This window comes from Chiloscyllium punctatum, chromosome 9, assembly GCF_047496795.1.
Source record: "Chiloscyllium punctatum isolate Juve2018m chromosome 9, sChiPun1.3, whole genome shotgun sequence".
NCBI classification, from domain to species: domain Eukaryota; kingdom Metazoa; phylum Chordata; class Chondrichthyes; order Orectolobiformes; family Hemiscylliidae; genus Chiloscyllium; species Chiloscyllium punctatum.
Genome location: NC_092747.1, coordinates 28,340,640 through 28,361,483, shown reverse-complemented (window position 1 = coordinate 28,361,483; position 20,844 = coordinate 28,340,640). Strand labels below are relative to the sequence as shown.

Below are 20,844 nucleotides of genomic sequence, written 5' to 3'. Positions count from 1 at the left end.
TTTTTGTTTGTGGTATAGTTGGTTAATACTAAATGTTGTATTTCCCTTCTCACCACTAAGGTGTCAGTTTTTGCAAAACCTTTCAAATTTCAAGGCAACAAATACTGGTTTATTTAATTGCAAAATGGTTCGTCTGCAATACTTGTGAGGGGAGAAATGATTATTTTAGCATGATACTCTGTTGTGATCACTTAACTCTCACTGATTTTCAGTTTGTCAAGCAACATGTTGACAAAAACAACATACAATACTATTCTTAGCTCTTTAAGAATCTTTGCAGAGAACTTGGCTTGCCTTCCAAAGCTCTACGTTTCCAGCTCTGTTTCTTCAAAAGAAACTAGATTGCAGACTGTTGCTGAAATACTCCCTGGTTATCAATGTACATTTGAAGTTGAAAAATTTCTCGGAATACTTCAGTAAGATCTTAGGTAAAGAATTCATATCAAGTTGAATTATTTCTCAGTTTAGTCCATTTTATTCCATATGATGTAATTTCAAAAATAAAAGACCTTTCTCATATAATTCTTGCACCAAGTGATTTCTAGACCTACAGTATTGAGTTGGACTTCTCAAGCTTGAAGAAGAAATTTTATGTTTGCAAAGAACCATTAAGCTTTACAATTAGATGTAAAGATTTTTGCAATGTCAGAAGTATAGTATCGTAAGCCTTTGCGAACAACACTTTAATAGCCCAAAAAGCAATAAGATTGAAGAAATGATAACATGACATTATGGCACGTCATTTTTTCCCTCACAAAACATTAAAGATGAATAATCATCAGTTGTTTTTTGTCCTGCACTTCTGAAGAGCTTTGCAAAATCTCACACCTTAAATAGTGTGAAGTGTATGTCATCTTACAAAACGGATTTCCCTGCAGTTTGAATTCAATGGTAATGGTACACAATTTTGTTTTAAAGAACTGCTATAATTTGACCAATATCATTAACTTCCAAGATAATGCATGAAAAATTTTAGAACAAAATTCTAGCAACGTGACTTGATCTGCTTCGTTTTCTACTTAATTACATGCTCGAGTATCTGGAGTCATTCTTTTTCACTTGTTACTCTGTAATTCACTTCCTCTTAGCTTTCCTCTTTAACATTCCTTTTGAACTTTCTCTGCCTCTTTTCCCTCAGCAACTGTTTCTCCCATGTGCACTCTCTCAAACCATCTCAGTTTCTTCTCCATTTGATCTGTGTTTTTCCCTTTCCCACCACCCCATTCTTTTTGCATCTTTAGCTCACTCTTATTCATTTTCCATTTGTCTTGCTTCACTTCTCTAAATCATCTCTCTTCTTCCTCTCCATTATGTTAAATTTTGCCATAATGGCAGATTACTAATAGATCTCTATTTTCTGGATCAGTTCATCATAGTTATGTATCATCATTATTCAGATTTGGATGGTGAATACAAACAGTTAAAGTAGATTGTTGCATGTGATATTTAAATGGATCAACACTGTTAAAGAGGAGTGGCAAGATAGTTCTTCAAAGCTTTTGAGAAGTTTCAAAATGCATTGCAAAAACTGAAACTTGAAAACATTACCATTTGTTGTTGCTTTTATCTTCCTTTTATGGCCACCTGGACAATAAATTGCTGGTGTAGAATATTACTTGATTAAAAATATTTCCAATTAAATAGATCACTAGTCTCAAACAGAAACCTTGCAATGCTGGTTACTAGTGATAAAATTATAATGGTAAAATGGATCTTGAATACCATTTTGAAAAAATGTGCTCATGGTTTCTAGCTAACCATAGAAATTTAATATAGGAATGCCTGTGCTTGAGCACATAACATTTTCTAAGTGATTTTTTTTAACATGTATAACAGAAATAATTATGGAACAGAAATGTAGACCCTGAAATTTCTTGAATAATGTGATTGCACTTCTGTTGACCAATCTGCCCTGGTCACACACACGTAACAAGTTCATTGAATGAGGTCATTTCAAATTCTTTCAAGTTTTCATCTCGCTGGAGACCAGCAATTTTGGAGTAGCACCAGTAAACAAATCGAGTTAAAGTTTAATTCCTGGTGTCAATCTCACCACCGGGAAGAAATATGGCTCAGGAACCCCAAAATGTTAGACAGAGAAAAATTAAAATTTAGTTCAAGATAGTAAATTAAGTGTTGGATGAACTAATATCCATGAAGAATTGACAACTCCATAGGAGAGTTTGGCAAAAGCCCCAGTGGTAATATCATAAAATGTTTTCTTAGGTAGCAAGTGTTTGGAATCTAGAATGCACCTTCTGAGAATGTGATTAAGCTGGTTTCAAAGACGAAACAGATAAGCATCTAAAGTGAAGAAAGCAGGGAAGTGGGACTAACTGACTTGCTCTTCCACATCCATAATGGATATGAATGCCAAATGGCCTCTTTCTGTGCTGTAATCATTCTATTCTAATTATTTTACTGCCAAGTGACCATGAATTCCACCCCTGCCAGGTTACAGTCCTGGCTTTCGTGTCAGTCTATATCGTGCATGGGGGGGGGGGGGTTCTTGAACTCATGTCATTGTGCCCTCCTGACTAAAACAAAAAGCAGCCCAAGCTTATCACAAATGTTTACCTCTTCCCCCAGCTTGCTGAACTTGTTGGATTAGACTAGGCTTCACTATTTTTGGTTAGATTCTTTAGGAGCTGGGTGGAGAAGTGACCTTCTTACTGTTTTGTGGAAAATGCAAAGTAAAACTGATAGTTGATCTCATTTGGGTTTTTTAAAAAAATGAGGCTTCCATGACATCATCAAAGCCAAATTTCAATGGCATCACCAAGGTTAGCACATTAAAAGTAAAACTATCAATTTTGATTAGTTAAAAAAAAGTTGAGCTCCTGAAGCACTGCTCACACCAATGACTTCTCACAACTGTGCCAGATCTTCCCCTTCACATACATTAGACAGGGATCAACTCTGTGGTTCCCTGGCAGTGGCCTCCTGCCGCGTTCATCCAACCCCTGCTTGCTGGACTTGGCTTATTCCAGTCCACTGAAATGAAACACAGGGCAAATTCTGGCCGCATAATCACCACTTGTCCACAGCTTACAGGGCTTTAATGTCGGTCCACTTTGTAGAAAAGTAAATGCTATTAACATCAAGTTGCAATATTTTAAAATCAAGTACAGACTGACATGAAGTACTGTTTCCACACCAAACAATGAAAGAGGTTAGACCACTGATTGCACGGTGCCCAAAAATTCTAGTCAGTTTGACTGAAATGGCATTATTTAAAATGCAACTCTCACCACCAAGTTAGATTAACAAGGTGGCGAGATTCTCCTTATACAAGACAATTAATTGCCTGAGACCTTGACGTTACTACAGGTATTAAGTGATCATTTTGCCCTTATTTACCTAACAGGCCATAAGCCTATTGAAGCTGGTTCAGTATCTCTTCAATAATCTCTTCAATCTCACAATGCAGTGTGTCCAGGAAGCTTTTCTAACGCAGTATGTAGATTGTCCAACCAGAGGGGAGGCCATATTGGATTTGGTACTCGGTAACGAACCGGGACAAGTGGTGGGCTTGTTAGTGGGTGAACATTTTGGTGATGGCGACCACAATTCTGTGACTTTCACCTTGGTTATGGAGAGAGATAGGTGCGCACAACAAGGAAGTTTCTACAATTGGGGGAAGGGAAATTACGATGCTGTAAGACAGGATTTGAGGAGCATACGTTGGGAGCATAGGCTGTCAGGGAAGGATGTGGTGGAAATGTGGGACTTTTTCAAGGAGCAGATACGACGTGTCCTTGATATGTATGTACCGATCAGGCAGGAAAGAAATGGTCGTGTGAGGGAGCCTTGGTTGACGAGGGAGGTTGAATGTCTAGTAAAGAGGAAGAAGGAGGCTTACATAAGGTTGAGGAAACAAGGTTCAGACAGAGCAGTGGAGGGATATAGGATAGCCAGAAGGGACCTGAAGAAAGGGATTAGGAGAGCTAAGAGAGGGCATGAAAAATCCCTGGCGGATAGGATCAAGGATAACCCCAAGGCATTCTATGCGTATGTGAGAAACCTGAGAATGACGAGAACGAGGGTAGGTCCGATCAAGGACAGTGGTGGGAGACTGTGTATTGAGTCGGAAGAGATAGGAGAGGTCTTGAACAAGTACTTCTCTTCAGTATTTACGAACGAGAGGGACTGTATTGTTGAAGAGGAGAGTGTGAAACGGACTGATAAGCTAGAAGAGATATCTGTTAGGAAGGAAGATGTGTTGGACATTTTGAACAACTTGAGGATAGACAAGTCCCCCGGGCCTGACGGGATATATCCTAGGATTATGTGGGAAGCAAGAGAGGAAATTGCAGTACCGTTGGCAATGATCTTCTCGTCTTCACTGGCAACGGGGGTGGTACCAGGGGACTGGAGAGTAGCGAATGTTGTGCCCCTGTTCAAAAAAGGGAATAGGGATAACCCCGGGAATTACAGGCCAGTTAGTCTTACTTCTGTGGTAGGCAAAGTAATGGAAAGGGTACTGAGGGATAGGATTTACGAGTATCTGGAACGGCACTGCTTGATTAGGGACAGCCAGCACGGATTTGTGAAGGGTAGGTCTTGCCTTACAAGTCTTATTGAATTCTTCGAGGAGGTGACCAAGCATGTGGATGAGGGTAGAGCAGTGGATGTAGTGTACATGGATTTTAGTAAGGCATTTGATAAGGTTCCCCATGGTAGGCTTATGCGGAAAGTCAGGAGGCATGGGATAGAGGGAAATTTGGCCAATTGGATAGAAAACTGGCTAACCGGTCGAAGTCAGAGAGTGGTAGTAGATGGTAAATATTCAGCATGGAGTCCAGTTACAAGTGGAGTTCCGCAGGGATCAGTTCTGGGTCCTCTGCTGTTTGTAATTTTTATTAATGACTTAGATGAGGGAGTCGAAGGGTGGGTCAGTAAATTTGCAGATGATACAAAGATAGGTGGAGTTGTGGACAGTGAGGAGGGCTGTTGTCGGCTGCAGAGGGACTTAGATATGATGCAGAGCTGGGCTGAGGAGTGGCAGATGGAGTTCAACCCTGCCAAGTGTGAAGTTGTCCATTTTGGAAGAACAAATAAGAATGCGGAATACAGGGTTAATGGTAGGGTTCTTGGTCAGGTGGAGGAACAGAGGGATCTTGGGGTCTATGTACATAGATCTTTGAAGGTTGCCACTCAGGTGGATAGAGTTTGTAAGAAGGCCTATGGAGTATTATCGTTCATTAGCAGAGGGATTGAATTCAAGAGTCGTGAGGTGATGTTGCAGCTGTACAGGACTTTGGTTAGGCCACATTTGGAGTACTGTGTGCAGTTCTGGTCGCCTCACTTTAGGAAAGATGTGGAAGCTTTGGAGAGGGTGCAGAGAAGATTTACCAGGATGTTGCCTGGAATGGAGAGTAGGTCGTACGAGGATAGGTTGAGAGTTCTCGGCCTTTTCTCGTTGGAACGGCGAAGGATGAGGGGTGACTTGATAGAGGTTTATAAGATGATCAGAGGAATAGATAGAGTAGACAGTCAGAAACTTTTTCCCCGGGTACAACAGAGTGTTACAAGGGGACATAAATTTAAGGTGAAGGGTGGAAGGTATAGGGGAGATGTCAGGGGTGGGTTCTTCACCCAGAGAGTGGTGGGGGCATGGAATGCGCTGCCCGTGGGAGTGGTAGAGTCAGATTCATTGGCGACCTTTAAGCGGCATTTGGATAGGTACATGGATGGGTGCTTAATCTAGGATAGAAGTTCGGCACAACATCGTGGGCCGAAGGGCCTGTTCTGTGCTGTATTGTTCTATGTTCTATGTTCTATGTTCTATAATTACACCACTAGATTTGCTTCTACAGTATAATTCTACTGCATTCATACATTCCATTTATCAAGTCATGATTTTCCTTTGTATTGCAGATTTGCTTCAAGTGCTGTGTTGCTTTTATATCACTAGTCTTCAAAACCTCCCTCAGCAATGTAGAAGGCTTGGTTGATTGGAACTGAAAGTTGCTATGGAGATGTCTAAACACTGAATGTAATTGCAAGTGTAAAATGGGAAAAAATCCAAAGCACTTGCTGTCTCAATATAATACAAAACTGCTTCTGCTTGAAGTAGGTATTACATACCTACAGTGGCTTCTCTGTGTTTCTGGGAGTTCTCCATTGCACAATTCACCATCTCCTCTATCACCTCTAGCATTAGGAGCACGATGTTCCATTCTATTGTAATGAATATCACCAAGCTTCTTTACATAATCTGTTTTATTATATTAATTTCATAATGATGATAACTAGCATGAGAAATTAATAGTGAAACACTTGACAACACTTAAGATGTATTATTTTCCTCACTTTCGCAGTTATTAACATTTGAGGAAAACCTTAAAGTTAATTGATGGCATAAGAGGAATAGAAAATTAATTTTATTTTGGAAGGAGAATAGAAAATGTCAAATTAATCACATAATTTTAAAGTAGTCACTGGTTGACAAACAAAGCAAATCAAAATATGTTGGAAATAGCCAGTAGGTTGAGACAGAGAATCAGAGTTGGCATCTCAGATCGAAAATCTTTCAGTGGAATAGTTCTGATTCACACCCACCTGAAAAGCTGAGCCCAATTTTCCTAGCCCCAGAAAGGCATGGATAAAGATGAGTCAGTTGGGAAATGTAGCAAGATTGGAAAAATGAGACTGTTGACAGCAAGAAAGAAAAAGTCCAGTTTTCCAACCAACATTTGAAAGATGAGATGAGAATCTCACGAAGGAGCAGTAAGAGGTCAACTTGTATTAGTATCTCATCTTACCTCATCTGCACACAATTTCCTGTATTCCCACATGGTGGAGAAAAACTAAATGGCGACAATTCTGAATGTGAAAATCAAAGCTGGTAACTGGGGGCTCTAGCTTGCTTCTTATCCATGGGGCCTCAACCTTAGGCAGCTATCCCCATAATCACAGAGTTTGCTACATGGGCAGCAATTGCCTGCTGACCCATCCACAGAGTTTGATATAAGACACGTCCCAGCCTCAACATATCAACATGGCAATTTACTTCAAATATAGTTCTTCAACAGTGCAGTATGGAGTGCACCGACACCTCGCATTGTAAAGCTGCTGCCATGCCATCTTGCAGGCAGGGAAAAGCAACAGCTCATGGATTCAGCACTTAATCACTTTCCACCTACCTGGTTGTTTAGCATCGCTATGATGCCATTATGCGCTTTACTACCACAATCATAACTTACATTGTCCTTCTGGCTTGCCTTGCTTTTAGTGCAGTTACAAAGCCAGGCAGCTAGTCATTGGTTGTCAGCAGTGATCAGTCAATGGCACAGTGATATGTAACGTCAAACTTAGAGCATGAGATTACACCTCAAATACACTGTGTGTGCTTCAACCAAATAGCCAAGCTTCAAAGTCTAAAGAAAGTCTTCAGTCAAGTCAAGGGGATTGGCTTCAGTCATGGAGTATTGACACAGTAAGCCAGGACATGATTCAAGACCAGTCAAGGGCCTTGGACAAGTCAGTCAGCTGCTTGGGGCGACCAGGGTCATAGAATCTGTATCATTAGAATTCGTGGACTGGGCCACAGTCAATCCAGTAAATAGAGTTCAACCAGTCCAAGGATTATTGGTAAGTCAGGAGAAGTGTTGCAGAGAAATAAGTCAGAGGTCTGGTCACTTTCACTTGGGCCTGTCTTTCCAAACCAGTAAGAGGATGGCCCATGGTCAGTCTAGGGAAGGTTGTTCATTGAAAGTCTGAGGAGGTTATCAGGGATCACTGGGATGGTGGGGATGCTGGGGAAGTCAAATGTGGGGATTGAAGGCAGCACATAGATTTAGAGGGGATAATAATTATGAAAATGGCTATTCAACACCCAAGGGATGGAGACAATACAGGCTAGGAGCACAAAGATTACTGGTGGAGGGAGGTGTCAGCAAATGTTACAATGGCTTCAATGGAGAGGTCACTGCATTACTATGCTTGGCATAACTAAATAGTACGGCTGGGGCTCCGAAGTAAAACGGGTAGGCAACCAGTCAAGTAAATGGGTTGTGACAGCTCGTGGAGAAGATCAAAGCTGATGGGTTTGACAGGAAGGGCAGGACAAAAAGGAGTATGGTGTCACCTAGAGAGGCTGAGCCTGCGCTAACTTCATGAAGTGCTACTTATGTTGCCTTCCATCTTCATGCAAGTGGGTAAAAACAAGGACTGCAGATGTTGGAAACCAGAGTCTAGATTAGAGTGGTGCTGGAAAAGCACAGCAGGACAGGCAGCAACTGAGGAGCAGGAAAATCAACATTTCGGGCAAAAGCCCTTCATTAGGAATATTCCTGATTAAGGGCTTTTGCCTGAAACGTCGATTTTCCTGCTCCTTGGATGCTGCCTGACCTGCTGTGCTTTTCTAGCACCACTCTAATCTAGACTCCCAGCTTCATCCAAGTCACAAGTGTGCAATCAAAATATGAAATTGCTGCAATCATACCCAGACTGGAGGAGTATTTCCTGTTTCTCTGAGTGAGGGGGCTGACTTTAGTGCAAAGTAAGGTCCTTTAAAGAAAAATGGTATTAAACAAACACCTACACAGTATAGGGAAAGACGCCTTTTGTCAGATAATACTGTATGTGGATCCCATGCATTGACTCACTGGGGCAATTAAGTCTGGCCACATGCAATCTTGACCACATCATTCAACAACACAAATTAATCTACTAATTGCTGTAAAGAACAAGTAACATCATGTGGGCCTAATGATGCATCCTAGATACAAAAGTAGCAATCAGCCCGTCAAAGTTTCCATAGCTTGTATAACGTGCATGAGTTATTCATCTCACACCTTGTATTAGAAATGTCCACAACATTTTCCTGTGTACAATGATGCCTTTATTCAGTACTGTGGAGATTGTGGCTTTGAGGACGTAGGGAAATGCGGTTTCCCTCATTTTTGCTGCCTCGTATACAATCTCCTACTAATTGCCCAACAAAACACTTAAGCAACAAGTGTCTGCATCAGGGCAACAGTTTGAAAGCTCCATCAAGAGGTATCTTACTGGCCTCCACGTCCCAGTGGGAAAAAGTCTTGTTCAAATGTTATTTATGTGCTGCAACTCTCACTCAGAAACCCCTTTGGTTGCTGGTATTACCCCTATCAGCTCATCAGTCCCCTGTAGATTCTTACACAGACAGGCAGACAGACACCTGGCAGATGAATTTCAATGCAAATAAATGTGAAGTAATGTATTTTGGAAGAAGAAATATGGAGGGACAATACAGGCTCAATGATACAACTTTGATGGGAGTAGAGTCATTGAGGGATATTGGGGTTTATATGCATACTTCTCTGAAGGCGGCCAGGCAAGTTGAAACTGTTGTTAGGAAGGTTTACAGAATACTTGGGTTTATTAGTAGAAGCATTGAGTGTAAAAACAAGGAAATGATACTACACCTCTAAAATCATTGGTCAGACCAACTTGGAGTATTTCCTTAAATAAGGTGCTCATGTCTGAATGTAGATTGTGAAAGCCCTGGGCAGAGTGCAAAGGGGAATTACTAGAATGGTACCAGAAAAGATGTACTTTAGTTTCAAGGGAAGATTTGAGAAAATTGACTTAATTCTCCTTGAAGCAGAGAAGATTAAGAAGTGGCCGTATTGAGGTGTTCAAAATTATGCATAATTTTGACAAGATAAAGAAGCATATTCTGTACCCACTAGCTGGTAACGAGGGGTCACAATTTCAAAGTTGTCAGCAAGATAGTGAGGAGTGAGGTGAGGATAAACATCTTTACTCAGAGTTGTTAGGATTTGTTTGGAATGTGCTGCCTGGGACAATGGTGGAGGCAGATTCCATTGGAAGTTTCAAAAGAGAGCTGGATATATATTTGAAAGTGATGGCTTCAGAGATAGGTCTGGAGAGTGGGTCTAGTTGAGTAGCTCTTTGGAGCTGGTACAAATACAATGGGTTGAATAACCTTCTTCTGTACTGTAAAATTCTACAATCCTAAACTGTCATCGTTTATGTCTGCTGCACGTAGGGCTGCTGCACAGCTGCATCTAGAAACCCAGGACCAACATCAATTTCCAGTTTATGACAGCCAGCTTCCTGTGTGAACTTCCAGCTGTTGGTGTCCTCATGAGGCTGTGAAGATGCAATCAACTGCAGTCACTGGTCTTCTATAGAATTTCATGTAGATGAGAAAGCAGCAGTGTTGCTATGATTTGTCCAGAGATGGCAGTCAGAACACCATGTCATGACATACAGTGCATATGCAATGCAACTCCTTCTTTGAATGGGCCAATAAGGGCTACAGGCCGGCCTTTCTCAGTCATGTTTAGGGTTTCCAATCAGTACTGTGTAGACAGTGAACACAGCTTAACCACTGAAATCTGTGCTGGCACAGTTGCTAGTGCTGGATCAGGTTAGGGCAGAGGGCATAGTCCATATAAGGCTAATAAGTATGAAGGTGTTGTGGTGGATCAGAGTAAGCGAAGAAAGATGCTGTATGCAATAATGAGAATGGCACGCCTTGAGACTTGGTAGGATGTAGGTGCAGAAGCATAGTTCTACTGAGTGTGAGGGAGCTGAGAGAAGACAGTGGCACTTACCTGTGTAGAATATAGATCAATAACCTTTTTCCTATACCGCTGGGTACTCCAATGAACTGCAGACACTGTACTGACCAGGGTGGCAACTTCAGACTAGTCTGACAGGGTTTGGTGGTGTTGTCTCCTCTAATAATTCTGAGGAAAGGGAACTGTCTTCCTCTCCACTACCACGTTTGCCATGGCCTCCGGGTCCTGTCAGAAAATTGGAGTGCCAACTTGCCTCTACCATCATCTCCAGAACAACTTTTCTGACATTTAACTGTGAAGGGCTTTCCTGACTGGCAGTGACTGACCAGGCAACTTAAGTTGGCACTGATGATGGAAATCCCAGCTGTGGTGAGTACTTTCACCACTGGCGAACATGAGATAATACAAGAGTGGCACTATTTAGGCATGGTGTAGAACTTAATGAGGTAAGCAGCAAAAATAAGAGAAAACTAAGGCTCACAGACAGAAACTCTCTATGAAGCTCCTCAAAACTGACACTGAGCCAATTTTTAGTCTAATTCAACCCATTACCTCTGCTTAACTTTCCACAGAAGTGGTCAGACCTACACAGCATTTTCTCATTTTTATTTTCAATTTCCAGTAACTACAGCATTTGCTCTTCGAAATATTAACATATCTCAAAGTAAATAAATGTAAAGGAATAATTTGAAAATATTTGTAATTTCTTTTTATTCGTCTCCTTATTAGTTTTCTAATGTTTTCTGACTAGTATTTGAAAAATACTCAAGTATCACTTGTTAAAAAGCTAATAGTCTAGAGAGAGCAAGAGGTTTACTCTGAAATCAGATTTTTCTTGCTTCAATCTACAACACAGGAGTTTGTCAGTTCTTTGATTAAATTCAATAACCACTTGTTAGAACAATATTTTTGCTGCTAATATGACTACGTGCAAAAAGAAGCAAGTTTTCTGAATGAACAGATACCCACAAGATACTTATGACTTTGTAATTAATAGTAAGATCATGAAGAGAAAAATACGGATTTCCCACATTAGCCAGTTATAGCAGAAGGTATCAACAGTTACTGAAACTAGTAGATTTTCATTTCCATAATCTCACTGATAGTCTCTATTCTTAATTGAGTTAGTTAGTCTAGGGAGACATCCATATCGCTCTACTAGTCCATGCTGCAATTTGAACCAGGAATAATTGAGCTGTGTCTCAATTCCAAAAGATTTGGTGTTCCAACCACTGAAAGCAGTGATTAATGGTACAGTTACAAAGACAAACTAAAACAGTTAACTTGGATCACTGGAGCTTAAACATTATTATTTAGAAGTAAAGCTGCTCATACTTCAGAATTTCATCTGAAAACAATATGTTCATAAATCAAATGTGGTCTTAAGGTAAGTGGAATTCACTCCCATCATGAGTACATGCCAACCCTCGACCAAGAGGCTGTACTGGAGGGAAAATTTGCAATTTCATTAAAATGCCTGTGCTCGAAAAGGAGTTTTAAGAATTTGCATATATTGTAAAGCAAATAATTGCAATTCTCTGTGATTATAAATAATTGCCCAATTGAACTGGCAACCAATGAATTGGAAAGAGTACCAATAAAAGAGAAGCAAAAACATGGATGCTGTGTGGGGGTCAGACAAAGCAGTTGCAGCACGTGAATAACAGAGGATAAATTTACGGGGATTAGTGTGTATAATGCATTTAAAAGGGACATCAAGTTGAAATGGGGTTGTAGCGAGTTTATGAATCTGATGTTCTACTCCATGTTAGTTTTGTCAGAGAACTAAATTCATTGAATGAGAATGAAAGTGAGGGATCTGACAAACCAGAGAAGGGATTGGGAAATATATATATATGTACACATTTACAAATTCTGTCAATGTTATATCCAATAAATCAGCCCCGAAAGAACAGATATTCCACTTAAGAGCAAGGTGAACCTATACATGGATTAACCCTCTAATCTATCCCATACCACTAAAGTTGAGGCCAAGTGGTTCTAGTTATAAATAAATTTATTTTGGCTCCAATAGACTCTGGTCACCTTAGCACTTCCTTTGTTGTTTTCTCCATTATGACAAAATGGTTCCACAACAATAGCATCAAGAAGCCACTCTTATTTCACAGCTACAATGAAGTGTTATGCCACTTTACTTGATGATGGACATGCACTGTATCGAGGTTATTTTCAAATTGGACAGACATGTATGTACGATAGATCATAGTTTTTATTTTCAACAAACAACTTAAAATAAGGAGGTTCGCTATAAAATTAAATGCTTATTTTGTTTAAAAGAACATCTGCATATTCTTCTGAAGAAATTTTCTGCTTTGTAGCAACTGGAAAATACTTAAAAATTGGCAAACCTCAGCAACTCATTTTGAAGTGACACACCCTTAATTATCCCTCGTCATAAATCTGAGTTCATTCAAGGTGAGGTATAGTGAACAGGCTTGTTCATAAGCCTGCCTGACTTCTTCTGTGCCACAAGCTGTCAAGAAAATTAATTCAGTCCACAATGGAGAATGGAACACCTAGCCAGTGCTACTGGAATCACTCCAAGGATAAAGGTCCTAAAACAGTCCTATTTTTGGCATTACAAAGTGAAGTCTTTCAAAATACATGGAGCTCCACATCCTTCCCCTTCTACTTCCTCGATATCCTTCTTTCCTGAAATATGATTCCATGGCTCAAAGGGTAGGCAAACTATCTTCACCCAGGCTTTGGAAGGATAAGTTAGAATCTTATATGAGTCTTAATTTCAGAATTGTTGAGGTCTGTGTTGATGGATTGGGACTTGTGCTCGGGATTGTTGTAAGGGTGCTGGAAATTTGAGTTGAGAGAGTAGGGCTGTCCAATGGCCAGAGGCACTAATCAGTAAACATTCAGCAACAACGTAATACAACTTACAAGGGATAAAATATATTGGTAGTGGCATGATAACCAAACAAATCAATTACAGTTCTTGGTTTTAAAAAAAAAAGTCTACGAATCTGCTGCTTGAGAAACATTTGCACTGGAACACCATCCAACCACTTGTTGATTAGTTAATAGAGAAAAGGAAAAATTACAACAATCAAACTAAATTAAGAGAATGTTTTTCGAAGTAATGTCTAGCCTCTTCATAATAGAAATCACATATATTACTTTGCAGCAAACCATCTGGAATTCTTCACTGCACGATAATACTGTTAGGCATTCTGAAAGGACTATTTGATTTGTAACTTGTTTGGTGCGAACTTACCATGTATGAAAAAAAACTTGCTGTCTCAATGATTGAACCTGAAGCAGTATTACTGTCATTATGTACAAAATAAGAGAAAAACTGGGATTAGCTCAAATACTTAAAGCTATTACCAGAGAAGTTGCACAGTTCTTCTCTTGTAAATGTAGCTACATTAAGTTATACCAATTTGTGCTGTTAAGATGTAATGTTAAGCGGCAGCTGGAAGCAGCTGAAAACTTTGAAATGTTCTTTCAAAAGAAAGAAAATATGGGAAAGGCAGGAAAATAGTATTGAGAGTCTAGCACCAGCCAACAAATCTGGTCTCCCCATTTTGGACTTTGAAAGACACTGGCGAAATAGAAGCCTCACATTCCTCTGGACAGTAAGGAAAATCATAAATGCTCTTTCTTCCCTGGCCTTTTGAATCCATGTACCAGCAGCAGCAATGAAATGGCCAAAGAGTCCATGCTGTTGGGTGCCATTGCTATTTTATTGTGGCCTTTCAGGTTGTCTACTTTTTTAAAAAAATCATTGTCCTCTATGAACATTTACAGCCATTTAAGAAAGTTAGAATTTGAATATTTGTGACCTTGACCATAATCATAGAGATGAACAGCATGGAAAGAGACCCTTTGGTCCAACACGTCCATGCCAAACTGATATCCTAACCTTATCTAGTCCCATTTTCCAGCACTTGGCCTATTCCTATTCACATACCCATCCAGATGCCTTTTAAATGTTGTAATTGCACCAGCCTCCACCACTTCCTCTGGCAGCTCATTCGATATACACACCATCCTCTACGTGGAAAAAGTTGCCCCTTGGGTCCCATTTAAATTTTTCCCCTCCCAATACGAAAAAAGAGCACCAAAATGTAAAAAAAGAGCCACAGGATTTAAGCAAAGCTTTCTCTCACACAAAGTTCACGTTTTGTTCATTTTCACCAAAATATATACTGGATGAATGCTGAATATAGTTAACTATAGTACTAATCCGCAAAACGAAAAGTCTCAAAGTAATAAAGAAATTTGAGAGATTATGGTGTTGCTTAACCAAGAGACCTTAGAGTGCAGGATCATAGCTCCTTGAAAGTGGAGTCGCAGGTAGATAGGATAGTGAAGGGGGCGTTTAGTATGCTTTCTTTTATTGGTCAAGAATATTGAGTACAGGAGTTGGGAGGTCATGTTGCAGATGTACAGACAATGGTTAGGCCACTGGTGGAATATTGCATGTAATTCTGGTCTCCTTCCTATTGGAAAGATGTTGTGAAAGTTGAAAGAGTTCAGAAAAGATTTGCAAGGATGTTGCCAGGGTTGGAGGATTTGAGCTATAGGGAGAGGCTGAACAGGCTGGGGCTGTTTTCCCTGGAGTGTTGGAGGCTGAGGAGTGACCTTATAGAGGTTTACAAAATTGTGAGGGGCATGGATAGGATAAATATGCAAAGTCTTTTCCCTGGGGTGAGGGAGTCCAGAACTAGAGGGCATAGGTTTAGGTTGAGAGGGGAAAAGATATAAAAGAGACTGAAGGGACAACATTTTCACGCAGAGGGTGATACATGTGTGGAATGAGCTGCCAGAGGAAGTGGTGGAGACTGGTACAATTGCAACATTTAAGAGGCATTTGAATAAGTATACGAATAGGAAGGATTTGGAGGGACTAGATTGGGTTGGGATATCTGGTCTCCATGGACGGGTTGGACCAAATGGTCTGTTTCCATGATGTACATCTCTGTGGTTTTATGGTCAAATCTAAATTCCACACCAGCCAAAGATTGCTCCTCCAAATGTTAATGACTCATTAGGCACATCACAACGTTTTCAGTGTGATTTGAGATCACTCACATAATAACTTACACATAATCAAAATTTACTTTAACCTTAAAAACAACAATGAATGAAGCATTTATTACCAGTCCTTGTTGGAAAATTATATTAAATTGTTTATTTTCTGGTGGTTTTTGCCCCCCCCCACCCCGTGGAATGCTTTAATTGTTAAGTATACTCTGCCTACAATGCTCATGCTCAAATTAATTCAGCATTGCAGTTGATATATAGTGAAACAGGAATTGTAATTTTCACTCCCTTGATATTCTCACTATGTTCAGACTGAGTGCTATGTTTCAATATTGAAGGCAATTTTAACCCTTTTGGTTCACCACACAAAAAAAAGGCAATCTGAAGACAACAATGTAAAGGACTCCAGGGGCCAAAGTACAAATCCCATTAGTAAAAATTCAAGAGGCCAAACTGAAGATCAAAATGAACAAGATCAACATGGACTGCTGCAGAACTCTGTAAATATCTCCCCTAACAGTCATTCTGGCAACTATGTACAAAGTCAAAACCGAATTATATTTTACTGTGTACATGTCTCCAGAGAACATACTTGATTTATTTATGACATTTTTACATTTCTCAAACTTTCTTGTTTTGGCAAATTTATTTAGGATGCGTTACAAGAAGCTGCTCTGTGAATACCCAAATCACAAGACAATAACCCTGTTAAGTAGCACTGGCTGGAGGAACAAATGGTACATGGCTAACTACAGCACAGACCAACTCCACACTATTTTAAACATTTCAAATATGCAATTTATTTCACATTGTTCAAATAAATATCAAAATGATTTCATAATGACAATCAATGCTGAGCATTGTAAATTTGTCATAGTCAGATAGTTTGGACAGAGGCATCAGGCAGTCAGAGCCCAATACTGAAGCAGAGATTGATTTCTCTATTTCTGTACAAGGGTTTTTAATGGTCAGCACCTGTGCCAATAAAGAATACCAAGCTCAGTTCCACATACATACTTGATTCAAGTTTTACTTCCAGTGATATTTTATAAGATTGTTTATAATTCAAGAAAATAATTATATCTCTCAATTTGTAAATGTCTCCTTGCACATTTTCCACTCCTTATCCCTTTATCGTAGTCTGTCTGTCCAGCACACATTATCCTTGTTTCTGTACTGATCTAGAAAAAAAGTCTCATTCTTCCTGAATTGCTCTTTCTGCATACATACATATATATTCGTTGCTTATTAATCTTCCTATGTGAAATCTCACAATTTGTGAATAGCTGTCATACTAAGTATTTCTCTGCCATTTCATAAGTGCACATTTTTACTTCTACCTGTCTGCTTGGTGTCTAAAGTAGAGTAATTTTTCTCTGTTTCAACTTTATAATTTTTTTGTTTTACATTATTTTATTTATTCCTAGCTTTTACATTTTTTCTGTATCTCCCTGTTAACCGTCTAATCTGTGTGTTAACTTTCATGAGTGAATTTAATTCCATAGCAACAATTCCAGCATCATACTCAAGAATGGAAAAAAGATATGGTTCAGACCTGGAAGAGGAGAAATGCAAGGACATTATAACTACAATATTGAAGAACCCCAAAACATAATGGGGAAAAAAAGCAAAACAAATCATTTTAAAGAATCTACAAAAAATATGATGGTGATCAGGTCTGATTAACATACGAATTAGAAGCCTGCTCCACACTTCAATAGGATCATGGCTAATCGGATTGTACTTTAAATTTCACATTTCTATCTAACTAAAATAACATCAGATTCCCTTGCCGAACAAGATCTACTTAAACCTTAAAATATTCAATGAGCCCATCTTTGACTGCTAAAGCAGCGAGTTCCAAAGTTGAATAGTCTTCAGAAAAAAAATTCTCCCCATCTGCCCTAAAAGGGGAATCCCTATTTTTAAACATTGCCCTAATTCTGGATTCACCTACAAAAGGAAACATCCTTTCCATGTCCATCTTGTCAATACCATTCAGAACTGTACCATTGTACCCATTCAGAATTGTACCATTGTAACATTCCGAACTCTCCAGCAGAAACAAGCCCAATTTGTCTAAGCCATCTTCACAAGATAATCTCCTCATTCTAAGTATTAATGTATTAAGCCTCCTCTGAGCAATCTCCAATATGTTTAAATCCTTCCTTAAATATGGAGATCAAAATCTTAGATGTGGGCTCATCAATGCCCATGCTAGTATGTTACTCTCTACACCATGTACATTTACTTTGCACAATAAACCTTTTTTTGGTACCCTGTCAAATACCTTTTAGAAGTCCAAGTTTAATAGGTTTGCAGACTCTTTTATCCATACAACGTTTTCCTCCTTCAAAGAGCTCAAACAGATTGGTTAAATATGATTTACCTTTTATATAACCATGCTCTTTTCAATTACTTTCAGTTTTTCTAAATTTGCAGTTAATAAACACCACAATAATAAAATTTTACCCATCCCCTTTGAAGTACATCAGTTACAGTTTTCCTGTTTTCTAACTCTCTCCGTTCTTCAATAAGATGGTTATATTTGCTAATTTCCACGCAAATGGAATTGTTTCAGAATCTATTGAATTCAGTAAAATTAACACCAACCTATCTACAATCTCATTAGCAATCTTTTTATGATGTGAGAGTGAAGTTCATCAGGACCCAGGAACTTGCCAGTCCACAGTTCAACTGGTTTTCCTATCACTACTTCTCTCGTTGAATGTAATTTCTCTCTCCCTAACACCTCTTCATAGTTATAAATGGAAACATTTGGATCCCCTATAGTAAAAAATGAAGCAAAAGTATTTGTTAATTTCACCCTCTATTTCCTGGCAATTTTTAAATTAACTTCCCATTTTTACTTTTAAGAGGCCACCACTCACTTTGCTTGCTATTTTTCTTTTCAATTACCTGTATAATGTGCACCTTCTCAATAGCAATGCCTCTACCAGAGTCCACTTGCTAATCAATCAGCACTTTCTTTTCATGCTGTATAAATGTTGGTTTTCCCCTTGAATTTGTATTCTTGTCACTGTCCTAACGAGTGCAAGGCAAAAAGCTTAGACAAAATGTGTCTTTCTTCAGCAATATCTGTATTACTACATGACTGTTTAAGTTATTTTATATACTTAATGCAGATCATTTCTGTAACACTGCAAGGAAGAACAATATGACTATATTAAGAGGAGAGATGAGTTTAAACCTCAGTATTATCAGAAGTGATTGGAAACTGCAAGATGCTATATTCTCAAACAATTGGTTTGGTGGGTTTGCTGAAGCCCAGGCTTTTTCTTTGACTGAAATTGTTTTAAGTTAACAAAATCAAGAGAGATCACCAAACAAAATGATGACATGAGGTGATGGATCTCTAATCTTTAAAGTATATGCTGAGTTTGTTAATCATACACTTAACTTTGCAAAAGAGTTTAATTCATGGTGCAGGTTCATCCATTTCTTAGCACCCTGTGATTGCAAGATTCAATAACGAGCAATGAGCTGTGAAGGAAATTTATGTAAAACCCGAGGCTGCACAGATTCATGTAGTAATGTCATGTCCAACCTCAGGCATGAGCTATGTAACTGTCATCCATCTGGAATTAGTCTAGTTGACAGATTTGGTAGCATGAGCTTTTTTGTAATTATTGTTTATAAATTCATGGGGGATGGTGTCACAGACTAAACCAGCATTCATTACCAACCCTATTTACCTTGAGAAGGTAATGTTTAGCTATCTTATTGAACTGCTGCAGGTCCATATAGGGCAGCTATACCCACACTGTTATAAGGAAGGAAGTTAACCCAACATGTCAAGGTACTGGAGTGAATAGTTGAATATTAGCCGAAGCATTGCTGAGTTACATTTCAGTTACCAATGTCTGCTCCAGAAAACCACAAGAAATAGGAGCAAAATTAGGTCATTAGGCCCACCTAGTCAGCTCCACCATTGGCCACAATACTGATGCTTGTGGAACTCCACTAGTTATCAGCTGCCATCCTATAAAAGACTCCTTTATGCCTCCTCGGTGCTTCTATCCTTTATCCATGTCAGTACCTTGCCCCTAACACGATGGGCTCTTATCTTATTTTGCAGCTTCCTGTGTGGCGCCTTGTCAAAGGCTTCTAGAAATCTAAATAGATCATGTCCATTGACTCTCCTTTGTCTAACTTACTCATTACCTCTACAAAGAATTCTAATAGATTTGTCAGGAATGGCCTCCCCTCGGCAAAGTCATGCCAATGCCGCTCTGTTTCAGCATGTACTTCCAAGTACCCCGCAATCTCATCCTTCATAATGGACTCTAAAATTTTACCAGTGACCAAGGTCAGGCTAACTGGCCTAAATTTTCTGACTTCTGCCTCCCTCTCTTCTTCACAGGGTGTTACATCTGTCATCTGGGAGTTTCCTGTCATCTGGGATCCTCACTGACTCATGATTCCTGAAAGATCATTAACAATTCCTCCCCAATCTCATTCAGAACTCTGGGGAGTAGTGTATCTGGTCGGGTGTCTTATCCACTTTCAGGCCTTTCAGCTTCCCAGCACTTTCTCCTTAGTGATGGCCACTATACTCACTTCTGCCCCCTGAAACTCTTGAAGTTCTGGTCTGCTGCTGGTATCTCCTACAGTGAAGATTGATGTAAAGTCCCCATTCAGTTTCTCTGTCACTTCTCTATTCCCCTTGACTACTCCTGCAGCCTCATTTTCCAGCAGTCCATGCAAGAGGTAGTGGGAGGGGCAGCACGGTGGCTCAGTGGTTAGCACTGCTGCCTCACAGCACCAGGGACCCGGGCTCAATTCCCACCTCAGGCGACTGACTGTGTGGAGTTTGCACATTCTCCCAGTGTCTGCGTGGATTTCCTCCGGGTGCTTCGGTTTCCTCCCACAGTCCAAAGATGTGCAGCTTCGGTGAATTGGCCATGCTAAATTGCCCATAGTATTAGGTGGATTAGTCAGGGGTAAATATAGGGGGGGGGGTTGGTCTCTCTTCAGAGGGTCGGTGTGGACTAGTTAGGCCGAAAGGCCTGTTTCCACACTGTAGGTAATCTAATCTAAATAGTTATGCCTCTCTCTTACCTTTTATATATCAAAAAAACTTTTGAAATCTTCTATTACTAGCTTGGCTTACTCTCAGGTTTCATATTCTCCACCCTTATTGCTTTTATAGTTATCCTCTGCTGGGTTTTAATGGCTTCCCAATTCTCTTCACCATATTCTAAGCCTTTTCTTTTGCTTTAATGCTGTGCCTGACTTTCTTGGTCAGCCATTGTTGCCTTGTCCT

At 39.6% G+C, this 20,844-nt stretch overlaps 1 protein-coding gene across 11 annotated transcripts in view; it reads right to left on the bottom strand.

Moving 5' to 3' along the window:
- LOC140481236 (F-box-like/WD repeat-containing protein TBL1X) overlaps positions 1-20,844 on the bottom strand; it is a 411,567-nt gene that overhangs the window by 124,906 nt on the left and 265,817 nt on the right. The window lies entirely within an intron of this gene.